Below are 21026 nucleotides of genomic sequence, written 5' to 3' on the forward strand. Positions count from 1 at the left end.
CTTGCTGCTGAAGCAAGCACAGATCTCTCACCCTTAACCTCAGTTCCCTCATGTGTACAGCAGAGATAATTGTACCTGTGTACCTAGAGTGAGGTATTTGCATAAATGACTCTCAAATCCCCCATGGTGTTCATCCATCTGTATCTCCCCTCCCACTCTTCACTCCCCGGGAACCAATATCTAATGGCGCCTTTCAGAATAGCTTCAGTGGTCTTATTTAAGTAAGACTAGTTCATTATTTTATAAAAAGTCAATCAATATGCGAAACTATGTAGAGCTAAAAATCACCCAAGAGCCCTCTATCCAGGAAAAAATAAATGAATTAATTTCATTCCTCACATCTCCATATTTGTATATGGATAGAAGTGTGGAGGATGGAAGAAAGGATGTGTGAAAGGATAGATGGGGATTGCTTTATACAATAGCTGCTTGGGGTCAAGAGCAGTGGCTCAGACCAGTAATCCCAACACTTTTGGAGGCCGAGGCGGGAGGATCACTTGAACCCAGGAGATCGAGTCTGCAGTGAGCCGTGATCGTGCCACTGCACTCCAGCCTGGGTGACAGAACGAGACACTGTCTCAAAGAATAATAATAATAAATGTTTTAAAGTAAAATAAAATAACTAATTTCATTATTCTATTTTATAAGGAAAAGGAACTTTTTTTTTTTTTTTTGAAATGGAATCTCACTCTGTTGCCTAGGCTAGAGTGGCGTGATCTCAGCTCACTGCAACCTCCGCTTCCCGGGTTCAAGCCATTCTTCTGCCTCAGCTCCCCCAAGTAGCCAGGATTACAGGCGCCCGCCACCATGCCCAGCTAATTTTTGTATTTTTAGTAGAGACGGGGTTTCACCATGTTGGTCAAGCTGGGCTCGAACTCCTGACCTCAGGTGATCCACCCGCCTTGGCCTCCCAAAGTGCGGGGATTACAGGCATGAGCCACTGCACCCGGCCAGAAAAGGTACACTTCTAATTAAAGTTAACACTTAACATCTCCTCACATCTCCCCTAACCCCCTATTTCTGGTATATTCTTTCTACTTCCTCACATTCTGTTCCTTAGCCCTCACTGCCCATCCCTGCCCGTGCTTAGCTTTGCTTCTCTATTTGAATGGATTAAGAGTTCACCAATTGACCTTTCACTATGCCTTCCTGTTTGTTGATTAATCTTTTTCATCCTCAAGTGGGTTTCCTGAGAAGGCCTCGTCAGCGCTAGATTCCCTAAATTCTTGCATGTGTGAGGATGTCTGCCTGAGGTACTTGCAAAGTAATTTGAGTGTAAAATTCTTCAGTCCCATTGCCTTTGTCCTAGAACTCTACAACAATTTTTTTTTTTTTTCAAATAGAGACAGGGTGTTGGTCTTTCACCTAGCCCGGAGCACAGTGGCACAATCACAGCTCACTGCAGCCTCGAGCTCATGGGCAAGGGATCCTCCCACATCAGTCTTCCAAGTAGCCAGACTACAGGCACGCACTCCCATACCTAGCTAATGATTTTCATTAGGGTCTCCATACGCTGCCCAAGCTGGTCTCAAAATTTCTGGCCTCAAGCGATCCTTAGGCTTCAGCCTCCCAAAGTGCTGGGATTTCAGGCATGAGCCACCTCACCTGGCCTCTACAATCCTGGTTAGTCACGTGTGAGACCAACATGACTTCCCTTAAAGCAGATACTAGTTGATCCCAATAACCAGGTTTTCCTTTCAGTAGTAGAAAGCTTCCCCCAAATCTGAGTTTTAAGAAGGCATATGGCCTCTCAGCTGGAGACTTTTTCCCACAGTTATTTACAGCCAGCTGTGTCTATCTATGTGACTAAGTCTTGGCCAATGGAATATGAGCAAAAGCAATGCGTGCCTCCGCAGACTCTCCAATTACCTCTCCAGTGACCCTTCTGAAGGGCCACCTTTGTATGATCTTTACATCTTTGATTTAAGTGCTTTATCTTTTTTCTCAGCGTAGGCTGTGATTTTCCTCAAGCCTTCCTTCTCTGTTAGCAATTTAATTTTCAACAGATTCTGTTATGTTTCCTGTTAACTTTTTCTGTAATGACATTGTTTTTATCCTCAATGTCTTCCTTGGCTCTGTAATTACCTTTTTTATTTCACTGTGTAGTTTCATCATCTTGTCTTTGGGATCTGATTAGTTTTCAATAATCTTGATTTTGCATGAATGAATTCCCCATACTGCCTCTTCTACCTGAGAGCCAACTCTAACTCAGGAATTATCTTGGAGGATGGGGAGAATAGGAAAAAGAGGTCCCATTCACCATTAAGCGAGACAATAATTTTGCTCATATGTTATACCCTCCACCTTCGCAACTCCTACTCATCCTTAAAGGGACAGCTCAAGGCCCATTAGCCCACGTTCCTCCAACCAACTGTGATTGTTCCTGTTCCAGTTCCCAAAGGGTTCCCCCAAGCTAAAGGATTCGCAGGCACTACCTGGGCTCACAAATGAACCTGGAGCTTTTGAGAAACAGGATGACTCTTCTCCCTCTTCACACATGGTTGGGCACAGAAAGATTTTATTTGAAGATTTATGGATTAATGATTGGCTGGATAAAAAGGAAGGTCAACCCTAGAACCAAGCTACAGAAAAGCTGTCAACATCAGACCCACTGGTCCCAATTTAACAAAAAGGTGGATAACACCATGAGGCAGGTGGAAAGAAGAGGATTCGGCAAGGGATGTTGTCCTTGAAACATTAAGAGAGGGAACAATCATCTTAGCCAGCAAGCCAGACCTTCACAGCCTGCCTCTGCAGGCACTGAAGTGGAGGCTGAGACATGGGCTCCAGAGGCAAGCAGGCCTATGTTCAAGTCCACGCAACTGAACACACTCACAGTCTGACTTTGAGCAAGTCATGAATCTCCTTCAGCCTTTGTTTCCTCACCTATTAATATGAGATAATAGGCCAGCATGGTGGCTCACACCTGTAATCCCAGCACTTTTGGAGGCTGAGGCGGGGGGATCATGAGGTCAGGAGTTTGAGACCAGCCTTACCAATATGGTGAAACTCCGTCTCTACTAAAAATACAAAAATTAGCCAGGCATGGTGGCGTGTACCTGTAATCCCAGCTACTCAGGAGGCTGAGACAGGAGAATGGCTTGAAGCCGGGAGGCAGAGCTTGCAGTGAGCCGAGATCGCGCCACTGTACTCCAGCCTGAGCAACAGAGCAAGACTCCATCTCAAAAAAAAAAAAAAAAAAAAAAATTAAGATAATAATAGTGTATACAGTGTTATGAAAATTCTATGAAATAATGCATATAATGGTTCCAGCCTCAACTCCCGCCACTTCATATCTCATGCATTTCTCTCCAGGAATATCAACCTGCTAGTGTTTCCCTGACACATACAATGAGCCGTTTCTCACCCTCAAATCTTTGCTCCTGCAGCCTTCCCCTGCCCCAGAAATGCTCATTTCCCCGAGGCTGAGAGCTCCTACCTTCTAAGACCAGCTTGTGTGTTGCCTCTTCCAGAAATCTTTCCCAAACTCACTGTATCTTCTTCCCATCATCTGTGCACACCCAAATCATCACATTTATCACACTATATTGTGATTAATACGTGCACATCCACCTTCAACTAAGCTCTGGAAGGAACAGACTATGGGGATTATTTGGGTCTATGTTCTAAAAATGAGCATCGCAGGCCTGGCACAGTGGCTCACGCCTGTGATCCCAGCACTTTGGGAGGCTGAGGCGGGTAGATCACCTGAGATCAGCAGTTTGAGACCAGCCTGGCCAACACGGCGAAACCCCATCTCTACTAAAAATACCAAAATTAGTTGGGCGTAGTGTTGGGCCCCTGTAATCCCAGCTACTCGGGAGGCTGAGGCAGGAGAATCGCTTGAACCTAGGAGGTAGAGGTTGCAATGAGCTGAGATCATACCATTGCACTCTAGCCTGGGCAAAAGAGACTCTATCTTAAAAATAAATAAATTTTTTAAAATTTTAAAAATAAAAAAATAGAAATGAGCATTGTGGATGGCCTGCAGCAGGCACTCAATGTTTGTTGAGTGAAAGAACAAAGCAAGGACTATGAGAAAAGAGGAAGAGGGTGATATGGGTGATTTGTCTGCCACTAATCTCCAAGGCTCTGCTAGCTACACTGAATATGTGTGTGTACATATCTACAATGTGTGTTCTTGATGAAGGTATTCCCAATGCTGAGCATATAACAGACATTCAACAAATATTTTATGACCAAATTATTGTTGAATTATTGAATAAACTCTACAAAAGAAGAAATTGCTTAAGAACCTTAAAGCACAACTACAAGATAAGCCATTAACAGTGCTGATACTGAGTGCCATTTACAAGCTTAATTCAGGTAGCCAAGTAGTGGTACCTGTCAATCTACGGCCATGCTCACTAACAGTGTGCTTATTCCCAGTCTGAACTAGATAATGGCTACAGATAGATATCACCGCTTTAAAGGGCAAGGAAAAAATAAAACAAGTGCAAACCAGGCTTGACCCAAATAACTCTTATTAAAAAGAAAAAGGAGCAAAAGTATGCTGAAGCTAAAAGGCATGCTAGTCACACATGACTAGCTCACAAGCTCTTTAATACGTTCTTAAGGAAATGGAAGAAAAACTCTGTAAGGAGATATTATTCAGTGAAGCCCCCAGTGAACCAAAAGGACTAACCATGTCTCAGACTCAAAGGACTAGGAATTATTAGCAGTGGAAAAACCTGTACTACACCCAATCCCAGCCTCACCATTCAGCAGCAGTGAAACTTTGGATGAGCTTCTAGCCCTTTCTGAAGCTTGGTTTTCTTATTTGCAAAATGGAGCGAATGATACCGAGACAGCAGATCTTGCTATGATGGCTGGATGAGGGAACACACATCATGCCTAATCAGGGCCAGGCACACAGCAAAAGCCCAGAAGATGGTAAATTTTGCCACGTTTCCTTCACCAGACTTGGCTAAGACTCAAGTCAAAACATTATTCTTCATTTGCAGGAAGGAAAGGGATCAGCCTTAAACATGGTGGGTGCCCTCAATTCCAGCACAGAGGACCGTCAAGAGGTTGTAAAGGGTACAGCATTCCTAAAATTAAAGCTGGAAGCTCAGCACTGTGCTGAGAAAGACTCCATCAACCAGGAGATGGATGCAGATTTACAAAGACTGCAATGAAAAAAATGTACAATCATCCTCCTGGGGCAGGTAGTTCTTTTCCAGTTGCCAGATTTCCTGGTCATCTCCTGACAGACCAGATTTCCTGGTCATTTCCTTGCCAGATTTCCTGGTCAAGTGTATGTCATATATCTATTCTGGTGGAAATAATTTATGAATACGAGGCCAAAGGGAGCTGAAGCCAAGGACAGAACAGGGAGAGGGTTGCCAAGATCCAAGGGAAACAAGGCTTAAGCCTCCTTTGATGGCTTCCATCTTATTCCACCTTTTCAGAGCAGGTGAAAATTGCTTCATTACATTGTCTATAACTTGCCCCATCCCTTTAGTTCTAGTCTGCACCTTTCTGCTTCTTGCCCCATAGTCACAGACTCTCAAAGCTGGAGGGGGCCTACGTGGGCGTTGACGTCAACCCCTCTGCAACGAAGAAGTCCTCTGATGGCAAAGAAGTTTACTTGCAACTTTTGCTTGGATCACTTTATAACACGGCAGCGGCGCCCTTGTGACATAGCTTGTTCCATTGTTGGCTAGCTCCGTTAAGTCAGTTCTCATTTGTCTTCCTGCAACTCTTTCCCCTCCTCACCCACCCCCATCTTGCTTCTCCCCTCTGCAGCAGCCACTCAGTGTGCCTCTAATGAAGTGTGATTTCTTCCACATGAAAAGGATGCCTCTTATTTTTATCTCCTGCAGACTAGAAAGTCCTAGTTTCCACATTTATCCCACCTCCGATATGCTGTCCTAAGCCACTGTCTTCCGAGTAGCCAATTTCTGGGTTTGCATCATTTTATCACTCTCTGGAGGGGACCCAGGGAAGCATAACACTCCAGGTAGGTTTGAACAACCAGACAAAGTACAATATAACTATCACAATTCCTCCTCCAGAGCCTGAGATCAAACACTCCTTTTCTTCACTTCTCTCTCCTCCCTCTCTATCACTGAAGTGCCAGTTCTCCCACGAGGTCCGGATCCTGACCCTGAGAACAGAAACAAACTTGGAAGGCCCAAGGATGGTGAGAGGGGGAGGGGAAGGTGATGACGCAGCTCAGTTTTTGCACTTGCAGCTGAGGACACCAAACCAGGCAGGCTACCTCCAAAAATAACCTTCCATGCAAGCAGCCTCTTGGTAGCTTCCTGAGAGCCCTTCCAATCCGCTTTCCAGAGTGCAGACCCCCGTGTTTCTGCGCCCACTCTCTCACCACCCGTTCCAGAACTTGATGGACCAGGTTCATTTGACCCACTGACATTTACAACTATCTTTCCGTAATGTTTGAGGTCTAAAAACACTTAGAAATATATTTTTATGGGAATACATAAATGTCCATCAACAGAAGATTGGTAAGGAAAACACATTCAAAATATAGAATGCAATGCAGCTATGAAAAAAAAAATAAACACTGTTATGGGAAGACCTCCAATACACACAGTAAAATGAAAAAGGCAAGTTTGTAAATGGGTTAGTATAACGTCAGGAATGTCCAATCTTTTGGCTTCCCTGGGCCACATTGGAAGAATCATCTTGGGCCACACATTAAATACACTAACACTAATGATAGCTGATGAGATTAAAGAAAAAAGAAAAATGCAAAAAAAACCTCATAATTTTTTTTTTTTTTTTTTTTTTTTTTTTGAGACGGAGTCTTGCTCTGTTGCTCAGGCTGGAGTGCAGTGGCCGGATCTCAGCTAACTGCAAGCTCCGCCTCCCGGGTTCACGCCATTCTCCTGCCTCAGCCTCCCGAGTAGCTGGGACTACAGGCGCCCACCACCTCGCCCGGCTAGATTTTTGTAGTTTTTAGTAGAGACGGGGTTTCACCGTGTTAGCCAGGATGGTCTTGATCTCCTGACCTCATGATCCGCCCGTCTCGGCCTCCCAAAGTGCTGGGATTACAGGCTTGAGCCACCGCGCCCGGCCAAAAAACCTCATAATTTTTAAAGACAGTTTACGAATTTGTGTTGGGCCGCACTCAAGGCCATCATGGGCTACATGCAGCCCCCACGCCACGGGTTGAACAAGTTTGATCGTAATCCATCTACTGAGTTTTAAAAACGTATTTGCATATAACCACAAATACCTATATAAATGTGTACAAAGGAGCTGGAAGGACAGACATCAAACTGCAAACCGTAGTCACTGCAAAGAGAAGTGGAATGAGGGAGGAATGGCATAAGCTGAGGGGTTAACTTTTTACCCCATTTCAATCTTCTAAAAAAAAATCATTTCATTTATTATTTATGTGAAGAAGCCTCCCAGTCTTACATGTATGTTTCATTTGCTAATCTCAGTGCTGGAAGGCGCTGCACAGGGCTGAGTGCTGATTCTCCGAGGTGGCATACCCAGGGTGGCATGCATTTGTCCAAGGTCACATAGCTAGCCAGCAACAGCCAGAGACCACAAGTCACAGTCCAGGTGTCGAAATAATGGGTGTCCCAGAGGATTAAGGAGAGGACTTTGACTTGATTACTAAATCAGATCGACTTTCCAATTTTATTTGAGTCAAAAATTCCTACTTGGGTGTAACAGGAAGTTAGAGGAGACGAAGAATCATCAAAGTCAGAGGTGGAGAGGGGACCCTGCCTTCCCATAGAAGGGGTGTGAGAGGGCCTGCTACCAAGGACCGGGACCTTCTCTGGATCCCCTGCCCTCATCCATAAAGCAGAGGAAAGGCACTAACAGAGGGGACGGGAGATTTGCAAGCATGGGGCGTTGTGTGAGTCAGATGCTCATCTGAGCCACCACCACATCTTCGGCATGAGAGACCGGCAGCAACGCTCCCTGAATGCATTCTAGTGAGGCCGCAGGTGGCAGCCAGGGACCTCAGCTGCATCTGGAGACTGCCTCTCGGGAAGGGAAGGCTGGGCTCGAGTCTGATTTAGGTCCAACTCCTATTAAGCCACTTCAGCTGTCACATGGATTATCTCATATAATACTCACAAAATGTTTACAAATATGCCCCAAGAAATTCAAAAGTCACTTTCTAAAAGCATACATCCATTAAGGGGTGGGGCCCTTATTTGAAATCAGGTTTCCTGACTCCAAATTCAGTGCTCCTTCCACCCTGTCTGTTCGGGACACAGGAAGGCCTCCTGACTTGGGCAGTAAAACTTAAGAAGTGCCCAGGTTGGAGGCTGGGCATGGTGGCTCATGCCTGTAATCCCAGCACTTTGGGAGGCCACGGCAGGAGGATCACTTGAGCCCGGGAGTTCAAGCCTGGGCAACACAGTGAGACACCCATCTCTACAAAAAATAAAAATAAAATTAACTGGGTGTGGTGGTGCATGCCTGTAGTCCCAGCTACTCAGGAGGCTGAGGCAGGAGGATTGCTTGTGCCTGGGAGGTCAGAGACTGCAGCGAGTCATGATCGTCCCACCGCACTCCAGCCCGGGTGACAGTGCAAGACCCTGTCTCAAAACAAAACAAAAAAAACAGTTCCTCGGTTGACTTTCTGTCTCTCTCCTAACTCCCAATCCCCACTACACACACATACACACACACAGTCCCATGACTGCGACAGCAGAGACAGGTTCCTAGCCAGCACAACTCAGTGCCTCAAACACGCATCATGTGACATATGACTGAAATAGCTATGGCCGGGCTGATAAGATGTCTGGGATGCACTTGCATGTAATCTGGGGTTGATGATGGGGTTACAGATCAGCCTCAAGTTTCAGTCAGAGTTGAAGCCAAGTGATATATAGGGTTCCTTACACTCTTCTCTGTACTTTTGTATGTTTGAAATTTTCCATAATAAAAAAGACTTTTTTTTTTTTTTTTGACCTATCATGTGAGTGATCATTTGTCTCTCAACTTGTCACTTGGTGGGGGTTTCCATTTTAATTAACTTTCTGCTTCCCTCAGCACAGAAAGCCAAACAATAGCCTGCTGTCATGGTAAGAAAAAATACCAGGAGCAAAAGTGTGCGGCTTGTGAAAACCTCAGTTATAACAATAACAGCTATTACTTAACTGAGTGCTTCCTGTATACCTGGCACTGCACTGAGCCTTTTACCTATGATTTTATCTAATGCTCATAATTGCCTATGAGATAAGGTCTGCTATCCCCATTTTACAGAGAAGGAAATGGAAGCTTAGTAAGCTTAAGTAGCTTGCCCAAATCTACATAGGTGGTACATAGTGGGCAAGAATGCAAATCCCAAATTCATTGTGCTGTTAGTTTTTCCCATTCCCACAATATATATTTAGCTACTTGAAGACTTTATAGGTAATTGAACTAAATCCATGAAGTTTTAAAACTGGTCATACCCTTTAAAGTATAACCCAGTAATCTCAACTTTAGGACTATCCTATGGGAATCATCTGGAAAATGAACAGAGATTTCTTCATAAATATTTTATTTTATTTCATTTCATTTCATTTTGAGACAGAGTCGTGCTCTGTCACCCAGTCTGGAGTGCAGTGGTGAGATCTCAGCTCACTGCAACCTCTGCCTACTGGGTTCTAGCAATTCTCCTGCCTCAGCCTCCCGAGTAGCTGGGATTATAGGCACCCGCCACCATGCCTGGCTGTTTTTTGTATTTTTAGTGGAGACAGGATTTCATCATGTTGGCCAGACTGGTCTCCAACTCCTGACCTCAGGTGATCTGCCTGTCTCAGCCTCCCAAACTGCTGGGATTACAGAAGTGAGCCACCACACCTGGCTCTTCACAGATATTTTAATCACGGTGTCAATAACAGTAAGAGAAAGTTCGATGTGGTTGGCTGTCTAATGTGGCCTCACGCAGGAAGCCTTTCCCACTGCTCCAGTCATTGGTGACTCCCTCCTCACGGTCGCCGGCATCCTGCACTAATCTCTTGTTACCCCTGCCTCCTCCTTTGAACTACGAGCTTCTGAAAAACTAAGCTCTTCTTATTTATCTTTGGTTTAGAGTGGGCACTCAAATATGCGGTGAATAAATTAATACGTGACACTGCAGTTGCTCATTTGACACGTACAGACATGAAGACTGGAGTATTAAAGTTAAGTTTTTGAAGGTCACAAGGGCAGACTAGAACTCAAGGCCACGTGCAGGCCTCTTCTCTCCCCACTGTAATACCAGTACCTGTAGACCTCCAAAGAACCCATGGGTGACGGCTGAACACTTGAGACAACGGTGGGAAAGGCAGAGGCAGTTGGAGGCTCCTGAAATTTTACAGGCCCTCACTGAAATGATGAGATCCCAGGGGTCCACACGACCTTGGAGAAGCTGAACAGCTGATATGGGTGATGAATGAAAGGGTACAGCTTTAATACAATGTTAACCATGAAATGTATATATGGGAAAGTTAAGCAAGGAGGCAAGAGACATAACTGCACATACAGTATGTTCACAACCATTTATAAAAAATAAATCCATTTAAAAAAAAAAAAGAAGGAAAATTGCCAACTGTTAAGAGGGGTTGTCTTTGGATAACGGAATTTTTTTCTGTTTCTCTATGCTTTTTTGTACAGAACTTTCCAAATTATCCTCAACGGGCAATCTTTTTTTTTTTTTTTGAGACAGAGTCTTGTTCTGTCACCCAGGCTGGAGTGCAGTGGTGCAATCTTGGCTCACTGCAACCTCCGCCTCCCAGGTTCAAATGATTCTCCTGCCTCAGCCTCCAAAGTAGCTGAGATTACAGGCACCCGCCCACCATGCCCGGCTGATTTTTGTGTTTTTAGTAGAGATGGGGTTTCACTACGTTGGCCAGGCTTGTCTTGAACTCCTGACCTCAGGTGATCCAGCTGCCTCGGCCTCCCAAAGTGCTGAAATCACAGGCATGAGCCACTGTGCCTGGACCCTAGCTTTATTTTTATAATCAGAATAAATAAAAATTAAATCACTACATTGATTCTGAAGGCTAACCTGACCTTTCCAGTATAATAATGATTGAGAAAATCATCTCAGTATTTTAATATGGTGACACTGCACTGCTCAATGTTACTGTTACATATAAGTCTATCAAAAATACATCTACAGGAGTCAGAATGCCATCGTATAGCTTTCTGCAGACAAGCAAGAAAAAATTCATTGGCCTCTAATTCAGTTCTTACAGAATAAATGACTGATACTACATCGGAGCAACTAACTCCCTGTCCAAATTCTCAGGAATCTAATGGTCCAGAACAATTACTGCGAATTTCATTAATGAATTATTCCTGTATTTTTTTAATGCAACCATGTCCTCATATTTCCAGAGGGCCAGATTTTCTCTGAAGCCTTCCCTCTTCTACTCTGTCATTTATCACCTGCTCTTGCCTTTATTCATGAAGAGAAGGGGACCCCAGAGGTCAATACTGAGATAAATTAGATCAATTTTCTCTAGGCTCCTGAGGGCAATTTCTAAGGGAGAGCCAAAAGTGTTTTAAGCGAGGGTGGTGGAGCTAGGCTGGGCTTTCCTCGGGCAAAGAATGGGTCTCCATGCTCTTTGTAATCTCAGGTTAAGCACAAGACCCCCTCCACCCCCAGCACCTGTTTGTCAGTAAACACAGAACACATAAATAGAATGACTCGAGATTTTACTCACTTACATGTGAAGGTTCTGATTTTAATTTTTTTTTTTTTTTCTAGTTCTGGTCACCTTAGAGTCACACAAACTTCACAACTACTCAAAGCCTCCCTTGACAGCTTGGCAGGCCTTGCTTTACACCTCTTTGTGAAAGATGAGGTTTTTCTAATCTGAGCCCACGAGCTTACCCTATGGGGTCATTCTCCCACTAACATTCTCTACCACTTTAAAAGCTGGTCTCACACCAGTCAGAAGGGATATTATCAGAAAGTCAAAAAGTAACAGATGCTGGCAAGGTTGCAGAGAAAAGGTAATGCTGATACACTGTTGGTGGGAGTGTAAATTAGTTCAACCATTGTAGAAAGCAGTGTGGGGATTCCTCAGAAAACTAACAATAGAACTGCCATTGACCCAGCAATCCCATTACTGAGTAAATACCCAAATGAATATAAATTGTTCTACCATAAAGACACATGCACACATATGTTCACTGCAGCACTATTCACAATAGCAAAGACCTAAATGCCCATCAACAGTAGACTAGATAAAGAAAATGTGGTGCACATGTACCATGGAATACTATGCAGCCATAAAAAAGAATGAGATCATATCCTCTGCAGGAACACGGATGGAGTTGGAGGTCATTATCTTTAGCCAACTAACGCAGGAGCAGAAAACCAAATACCACATGTTCTCACTTATAAGTAGGAGCGAAATAATGAGAACACACCGACACAAAGAGGGGAACAACAGACACCAGGGCCTTCTTGAAGGGTGGAGGGTAGAAGGAGGAAAGGGAGCAGGGAAAATAATTACTGGGTACAAGTTTTAGTACCTGAGTGACTAAATACTCTGTACACCAAAACCCCATGACACAAGTTTACCTGTATAACAAACCTGCACATGTACCCCTGAACCCAAAATAAAAGTTTAAAAAAAAAATTTTTTTTTGAAAGCTGGTAAGCACTCAAGCCTGCCAAGAGGTCTGACCGGTCGTAAGAATGTGTCATGTGACTTAATGCCCTCAACAACCCCAGGAGATTCATACACCTTACTCCCGTCACTTTACACAACGCAGAAGCAGCCTGCTGGTGTTCTGTTGTTGTTTTGTTTTGTTTCCTTTTCTGTTTTTGAGACAGGGTCTCGCTCTGTCGCCCAGGCTGGAGTGCAGTGGCGAGATCTCAGCTCACTGCAACCTCCACCTCCCAAGCTCCAACGATTCTCCTGTCTCAGCCTCCCAAGTAGCTGGGACCACAGGAGCGTGCCATGATGCCTGGCTGATTCTGTTCTTTTATTTTTTGTAGAGATGGCGGTGGGGGAGGTGGTCTTACTGTTACTCAGGCTGATCTCAAACTCCTGAGCTCAAGGAATTCGAACTCTTCCCTCCTCGGCCTCCTTAAGTGCTGGGATTACTGGAGTAAGCCACCGTGCCCGGCCCAGCCTGCTGGTCTTAAAGTAATACTGGAGACAGGAAGATGACCCCAAACCCCTCCTATGGCTCTAAAGCCTGAGCATCTTCCGCTCTGCTGGAACAGCCTGTGCAGAGACTGGCCAAGGAGGGCTCTCACTGCACAAAGAAGGAAACTGGAGCCCAAGAGGTTAAGCAGCATGAACAGCTAAGTGGCGCCTCTCTCTTCTGTCTTCTCACTGCCTCTTGCCTTATGATTTCACACAAAGCAGCCCCTAAATAGGGAAGCACAAGACAGAGAGACATGGCGGAACCCAGCACAAGAGTAAAGTGAACCATTTAGCAAACACTAAAGAAAGCTGATCCCCAGAGATAACTGCAATATTCAGCGTACCTACCACTGGGATCCCTGGCTTTGCTTAATAACCAAACCTATTTAAATCCATAAGGAGCCGGTTCTCTGACTTAAAGGGTGTTGTTATAACAACCATAACTTTGGCTTTTCTGTGGAGTACCAACAACAACTGATTTGATGCAACAATTTCCCTTTTATGCAAAAAGGGGCACCAAAAGTAGACCGTGCATTGTTGTGTATCATTGGGCAAGTAATTTCTCTTCTCTAGGCCTCAGTTTTCCCATCGGGAAAGTAAAAGGGTCCAGTCAGATGATTTCTGAAGTTCCTTACAGGGTCGGCGTCCTGGTGAGAAAACTTTACGGCACGGCCAAGTGGAATTGACGTAGGATTTTTCTTCTTGGTCCTCCGGCCAGCGACGCCCCACCTGTGCTTCCCTGAGCCATGCCAGTGTGTCCCAGCTCACTGTGTGATAGCTTGTACCCGCATTCAGTGGTTCTAAGCTCTTGCACCACACCAAAGAATAATGAGGGTACACTGCACATTGAAGGGACAGGAAAGCAGAGAAGAATTTTACTGAGTGAGGAAAACAGCTTTCAGCAGAGAGGAGACGCGGGGTTGGTCCCCTACCTGAAGACGGAAAAGCTCCCCAGTGTGGCTGGGTCAAGGGACTTTTATGGACTCAGAATGGGGAATGCATGCTGACCGGGTTTGTGAGTATGCAAAAAAGATTAAAGCAAAGACATCACTCAAAGGTGGGCACGGCAGTGTAGAAAGCCAGTTAGGAAAGGGTAGGTATATGTAAAATAGGTGAAAAGTAGGGATCAATTAGGGGAAAGCATGTCAAACAGAAGTTCACACTCTGGTCTGAGGATTCAACTTGGAGCTTGGCTTTCAGGCTTTAAACTGTCTTTGGCCTGGAGGTGGGGGTTTCACCGGGTACCCCCCGCCCCTATCTGCCTAGGCATTTGGCTGCCTCCTGATGCTACCAGAATCATCATGACACCCTGGAAACTCTAAGGAAAAGAAACAAGTGTAACTAGGAGATAACAGGGACAGTGCAAAACAACATGTTAACTTTGGGGAAATCCGGCTTCTCCGTGTTGTTTTGGTTTTCCTACTTCTCTGCCAAATACAAAAATAAGCAGCTACTTCCATGGGACTCTCATTAAAAAAAAAAAAAAAAAAAAAAGTAACTTTAATAAAATCAATGGAAACAATGCTCTCACAAGTGACTCAGGAGTAGCTTTCTAAGAGACACTTTCTCCCCGTGCGGCTGATGTCAACAGCCCATGCTTTTGCCCAAACAAAGGCCTCCTGGCACAAGGATGAGAGGCAAAACATCGGAGTCTCCGTAGCTGGCCTTATTCCAATGTGAGGGGAAGGGGCAGCCAGGAGAGAAAAATAACTAAGCTTTTGAAAGGCTAGAAGGAGAGTAAGGAATGACTAAATCTATTTTTTCTCAACAGAATAAAGAACTCTTGAAGGATAATGGAAGGGTGCAGCTTTCGATTTGAATTACTCTTTGTTTAACCCTATTCTGCCTAAGGCCACTGCCTTTTAAGCCAACCACAGAATCCCGGTTTTGCCTTTAGTTGCCGGCAGGGCGATGCAGTGGGAGTTGGGAGACCCACACTCAGTGTTCTCTCTGTGACCTGTTTCACCCGGTTTAAACTTGGACAAGTGGCTGAACTCCCCGGCCTCAGCTTCCTGCCTGTAAAATAAGAAGGCTCCCTAGATGCTCTCTAGACCCTTTCAGTAACAGTGCAATAGGATTGGAGGCTCTCCAGGCCCCCCCCCCCCCCCGGAACAGGTTAATCTTCAGCCACACTAGCCAAGGTGAGGCAGCAGGCACACACTGGGGTGGCGGCGCCTCCATTCCTGCTCACACTGCACGCCCACAACCTGCACCAACACCATCGCCTCAGAGACCAATTCACCCCGAAACCATCTCCCTGCTGCAGATCGTGTCTGATTAACATCTGCAAAGCTGAGCTGAGCATATGTAAGTAAAGAAAAAGCAAAACAAACAAGAGTTCTCTCTTTCCGGGTCTCGGAATTTCTTTCAAATAAACTCAGAACCGAAAATTGTATGTCCCCAGCTAGAACATGAGGTCTCGGCTGGCCTTGCTTGCGAAAATGCATAACAAGCCAAAAGGGGCTAGTGACATCTGGGGTGTCTGGGCACACGGACACGGGCCTCAGAGGTAAAGCACAAGACCGCACTGGGCGACGCGTACATTGACCATTCTTCCCGAAGGCTGAGGAGGCGCCCAAAATATCCCCCACAGACGCAATCGCCAGAGTGCGGGAACAATAGTGCGCCCAGCACTATGTTTTTTTTTTTTTTTGAGGGGCACCCTTAGACCCTAACCCAACCCACATCTCTAAGAGCCCTCCAGGAGGTGAAGGTGAGGGGTGGCCCACTTCACCCAAACGAATGCGCCACGGCCGGGGACCGACTCTCAGCCTGGAGTAACGTTTTTGTAGCTGCTTTCTTGTTTTGATTTCCCTTTTAAGTCTGGCAGTTTAGTCTGATGCCCAAGCGGTACCTTTTAAATGTCTCTCTCGCCCTCCTCCAGCAAGTGGCGCCTCTAGAGCCACTCCCTCCCCCTAGGCTGAGACAATGGCCCGGCACCGTAGGGCAGCCCCTAAGGGTTTGCGGTGCGTCCAGATCTCTGGGCAGGGCGCACGTGCGTTTGTTATGATGCCTGTGCCCCCTCCGCTGCCGCGGGCCCCAATTTGTCGATCCGTAAACCCAGAAGGCAGGATTTGAAGGAACCCGGACTCTGCGAGGCGCACCGCCCCTCCCCACTCCCCCCACCCCCCAGCCAAACACTGACGGTGCGGTGGAGAAATCGGTGTTCCCCGGGGCTGCGCGCACGTGGGTTTGTTGTGGATCCGCAGGCTCGTGGAGCCACAGAGAAACCTGGGTGGCCCTTTGGCCCGGACAAATATACACACACCCCCAGCCAAAAGGCGGCCAGCCCCGGAGCCAAGGCAACTGAGGCGGCGCTGGAGAGAGATTCCCTGCGCCCTAGGCGCGCCACGGGCCCCGCGGCTCCGCTATCCTCCCGCGCCCCTTTGCATCACACTCCTCCCGGGAGAGCCCGGGCCGCGCCGCCGCCCACCGCACCCCCTACTCACTCGCTGCACTCTCGGCCGCGGAGGCTGCGGTTGCTCAGCCCGCTCAGTGGCGGCCGCCCGCTCCGCGCCCACGCCGGTCGGTACCGGCTCCCTTTGTTAGCGCCGGGCAGTGCCCCAGGCGTCTTCCCCAGCCCGGCCCTGCCCAGGACTCCCCTCCCCCAGGTGACTCCAGAAACCGCGCTCGGCAAGGGCAGGAGCGCCCGGGAGCTGGGAACCCCACAAGGGAGTCTCGGAGGAGGGGTCCGCTGGGGAGGAACGGGGGACAGAAGACGCAGACTGGAAGAGACGGGAGAAGGAAGGAAGAGCGCGGCGGAGGGGCGGGAAGGAAGCGAGTCGCCTCCGTATGCAAATAGAGTTGCGAAGACTGGGTCGGTCTCCGCCCCCACTCCACCTCTCGCCACTGGCCACACCGCGCACCAAACCGGCCAGGAGGTCGCTAGCGAGCGGGCTTGGGGTTAAAGATTCCTGATGAAGGCACCGGGTGATGCCACAATCCCGCCTGCCCTCAAGGAGGGTGGATCGAGAACCAAGTGGGAGGGGCTACGCGGCTGCGCAAAGACCCCTAAATGCCTGTTGCCCGCTTGGCCGCGAGGGGTGAATTTAGCAGTGTCGGGCTTTTGGTCCTAATATGCGGGCATTATACACCCGGTCTCTGCTACCGGCTGACTGCGAGACCCTGAGGAAGTCACTTAACCTCTCTGAAGACTCGTATTCCTCTTATCTAGAATAGGAAAGAACAAAATCTTTCACTGCGTTTGGCATTAACCTCCCAACACTGGGGCATGGCTCGTACTAGGCGCTCTCAAATGGCAAATACAGAGGGAGAGGAGCGCCCTCGAACCCCTGCACCCAGAGGCTTCCACCCCAAGCTGCAAGCTGAAAGACCGAAGCCTCAGCCTGGATGGTGAAGGGAGCGTGGTTCTTTCTTTTCACCCGGACGACGGTGGGGCTGCTGGGGAAGGAAAGAGGATTAACCAAGCTGCGTACTGACCATCCCCGATAGCCCCAGTGCGATTTCCCTTAAGATAGAAAAACTGCCCAACAGGAGGACGGGAGGGGCCTGTAAGGCCTCGACTCCAGCCTTCCATAGCCAAAAGAGAGGATGTGACTACCAGAGGCAATAGTCATATCCCAGTTGTCTACTGAGTGCACGCTAGGCACCAGGCTGTGTGCTGGGTGGGAAGGGGGAAAGGAAGGAGGTACTGAAATGTTTGGGGGTCCTCTGGGAACACAAAGTCCAGTGCACACTTAAAGTGCCTGAAGCCCAGGCCCAAAGTTCTGTCTCCAAATAAGGTGCCTACTCCCCATCACCAACCTTGGAAAGGGAAGTTACATCCGCACCCCGTCCCCAGCACCCTTCTTCCAAACACTGCTTCCTCCCTGTCCTGATCCTGGCTCCCTTCTGCTGATGCTGTCATTCCCTTCCCTACTGCCCCTGAGACATTTTTGCTCGGTACAAAGAGCTCCAATTGAAGAGAGTGCCAGCCAGAGTGAATTCAAATCTTTATAACCAACTAGCTGTGCCTTCTTGGGTGAGTTCCACATCCTGTGAGCCTCCCTTTCCTCTTCTGCAAAATGGAGATATTAAGGAAAGCATTGTTTTCAGGATTATGTGAAATGACCTATGTGAAACACTTAGCTTAGTGTTCGGCATATAGAAGGTGCTCCTAACAGTAAAATGTATGTATGAGTGAATGAATAGAAGCAGACAAGTTCAGAAGACTATTTCTGGAAAGATGCTACATTGAAGATTTTAGGCCCTATTCTAAAAAGGGGGGAAAGAAAAGGAGGCTATTAAAAGATTCTGTGCAGTAGCATGACATGCATCTTTGTATTTTACAAGGATTCCTCTGGCACCACACTGGAAAATAGATGGCAGAAGCAGAGAATGCAAGAGACTAGATTGGAAGTTGACATCAGTGGAGATATAATAAGAGCCTGAACTGTGTCAGTGACTGTGTCAAGACAGAAGAAAAGGACATCTAAATAATAGCTACCATTTGGAGATCTGATATGGTTTGACTCTGTGTCGCCACCCAAAAATCTCATCTTGAATTGTAATCCACATGTGTCAGGGGAGGGACCTCATGGGAGGTGATTGGATGATGGGGGCCGTTACTCCATGATGTTCTTGTGATAGGGAGTTCTCGCGCGATCTGGTTGTTTGATAAGTGTCTGGCATCTCCCCTGTATCCTCTCTCTCACCCGCCACCATGTACAATATGCCCTGCTTCCCCCCAGCTTCCACCATGATTATAAGTTCCTGAGGCCTCCCCAGCCATGCGGAACTGTGAGTCAATTAAACTTCTTTTGTTTATAAATTACCCAGTCTCAGGTAATTTGTAATTTTCTCAGTAGTGTGAAAATGGAGTAATACAGTATTCAAAGCACCTTGCTTATTACACTGTCTCTCCTTTTCATCAGATAAGTAGTGGTCTTTGTCCTATTTTATGGATTAGGAAACTGAAGTCATCTAGGAAGTGAAGAGAGAATTTGACACATTCTTCCACATTCTTTGAAAGCCTTAATCATCTCCTTCGTCATCACCCATGTGTCAACACTACTTAAGAACTAAGAACAGGCCGGGCGCGGTGGCTCAAGCCTGTAATCCCAGCACTTTGGGAGGCCGAGGCGGGCGGATCACAAGGTGTCGAACCACAGTGAAACCCCGTCTCTACTAAAAATACAAAAAATTAGCCGGGCGCGGTGGCGGGCGCCTGTATCCCAGCTACTCAGGAGGCTGGGGCAGGCGGGAACCCGGGAGGCGGAGCTTGCAGTGAGCCGAGATCGCGCCACTGCACTCCAGCCTGGGCAGGTCAGACTCCGTCTCAAAAAAAAAAAAAAAAAAAAAAAAAAAAAGAACTAAGAACAGCCAGGCGTAGTGGCTCACGTCTGTAATTCCAGCATTTTGGGAGGCCAAGGCGGGCAGATCATGAGGTCAGGAGATCGAGACCATCCTGGCTAGCACAGTGAACCCCTGTCTCTGCTAAAAACACACAAAAAATTAGCCAGGCATGGTGGCAGGCACCTATAGTCCCAGCTGCTCAGGAGGCTGAGGCAGGAGAATGGCGTGAACCCAGGAGACAGAGCTTGCAGTGAGCTGAGATCGCACCGCTGCACTCCAGCCTGGGCAACAGAGCGAGACTCCGTCTCAAAAAACAGAAAAAACTAAGAACAAAAGCAGGAGAGGCTCTTTCAAAGATTGTCCAGTCCCCATTCCACAGTTCTCTTTTCCAGAGAACTGGAAAATCAAATTAAGGAGAAAACAAGGGAAAAGGTTATCTCAACACTGAGATAAGCACAGATGATATGACAGGTGCGAAAATTTCCTGGACCTCTGAGACAGATGAGTGGGCAAGCAGGGGTGCTCCTGGTAAAATTCCAGGATGGGAACCATTGTGGAGCAGCCTCCACTGAGGTTCTGTCTCATCAGTGGGGACCCTCTGACCTATAAATGAGAGGCAGAGGCTGGGGCATTACTTTGGAGATGATCCGGTCCTCCCCAGTCTATACATGTGAGGCTTCTCCTCCCATCGTCTCTGGGGTCCCTGCCTTGACTGGTCGGTTTCGGTTTTTTTGAGGAGTACAGATACCCACTTTCCCTCTGGACAGTATCTCAGTTCTGGGCCCTCCACCCACACCTTCCTGCTATGGTCTGAATGTTGTATCCCCCAAAATTCGTACAATGAATTTCTAACCCCCAAGATGATGGTAGTAGGAGGTGGGGTGTTTGGGGGAGGTAATTAGGTTATGAGGCAGAGCCCTCACGAGTGGAACTAGCACCCTTATAAAAGAGACCCGGGCCAGGGATGGTGGCTCACACCTGTAATCTCAGCATTTTGGGGAATTGAAAAGGGCGGATCACCTGAGGTCAGGAGTTCAAGACTAGCCTGGTCAACATGGCAAAACTTCATCTCTACTAAAAATACAAAAACTTAGCTGGGCGTGATGGCACTTGCCTATAGTCCCAGGTACTCAGGATGCTGAGGCAGGAGAATTTCTTGAACCCGGAAGGCAGAGGTTGCAGTGAGCCAAGATCATGCCACTGCACTCCAGCCTAGGCAAGCAGAGCAAGACTCTGTCTCAAAAATAAATAAATATATATATATATATGTTAAAAAAAAAAAAAAAAGAGACTCCAGAGAGCTAGCTAGCCCCTTCCAATATGTGAGCATGCAGCTAGAAGGTACCACTTATGACCAGGAGACTGAGCCTTCTCTAAACACCAAGTCTGTCATCATTTTAATGTCAGACTTACCAGCCTCCAGAACCATAAGCAATAAACTCCTGTTGTTTACAAGCCGTTCAATTTATGGTGTTTTTGTTATAGCAGCCCAAACAGACTAACACATCCCCCATTCCTCCCCCAACCCTTGACCTCAACCTTAGCCAATATATAATATTTTTAGGTAATACATTGTGCAGTCATCATTTCAGACAGCTTAAGGATTAATACACATAATGCCTTACACATAATTTTCATTTACAACAATCCACCTGCAAA

At 46.9% G+C, this 21026-nt stretch overlaps 1 protein-coding gene across 4 annotated transcripts in view; it reads right to left on the reverse strand.

The window, feature by feature from the left end:
• ST6GAL1 (ST6 beta-galactoside alpha-2,6-sialyltransferase 1) overlaps nucleotides 1–17004 on the reverse strand; it is a 144733-nt gene extending 127729 nt beyond the window's left edge. For all 4 annotated transcript variants that reach the window (XM_050776528.1, XM_050776597.1, XM_050776591.1 and 1 more), the window contains exon 1: nucleotides 16523–17004. The gene's annotated coding sequence lies outside the window, so the exon portion shown is untranslated. The remainder of the gene's footprint in view (nucleotides 1–16522) is intronic.
• Nucleotides 17005–21026: the final 4022 nt, after the last annotated feature.

The sequence above is a fragment of the Macaca thibetana genome, chromosome 2 (assembly GCF_024542745.1).
Source record: "Macaca thibetana thibetana isolate TM-01 chromosome 2, ASM2454274v1, whole genome shotgun sequence".
Lineage (NCBI taxonomy): Eukaryota > Metazoa > Chordata > Mammalia > Primates > Cercopithecidae > Macaca > Macaca thibetana.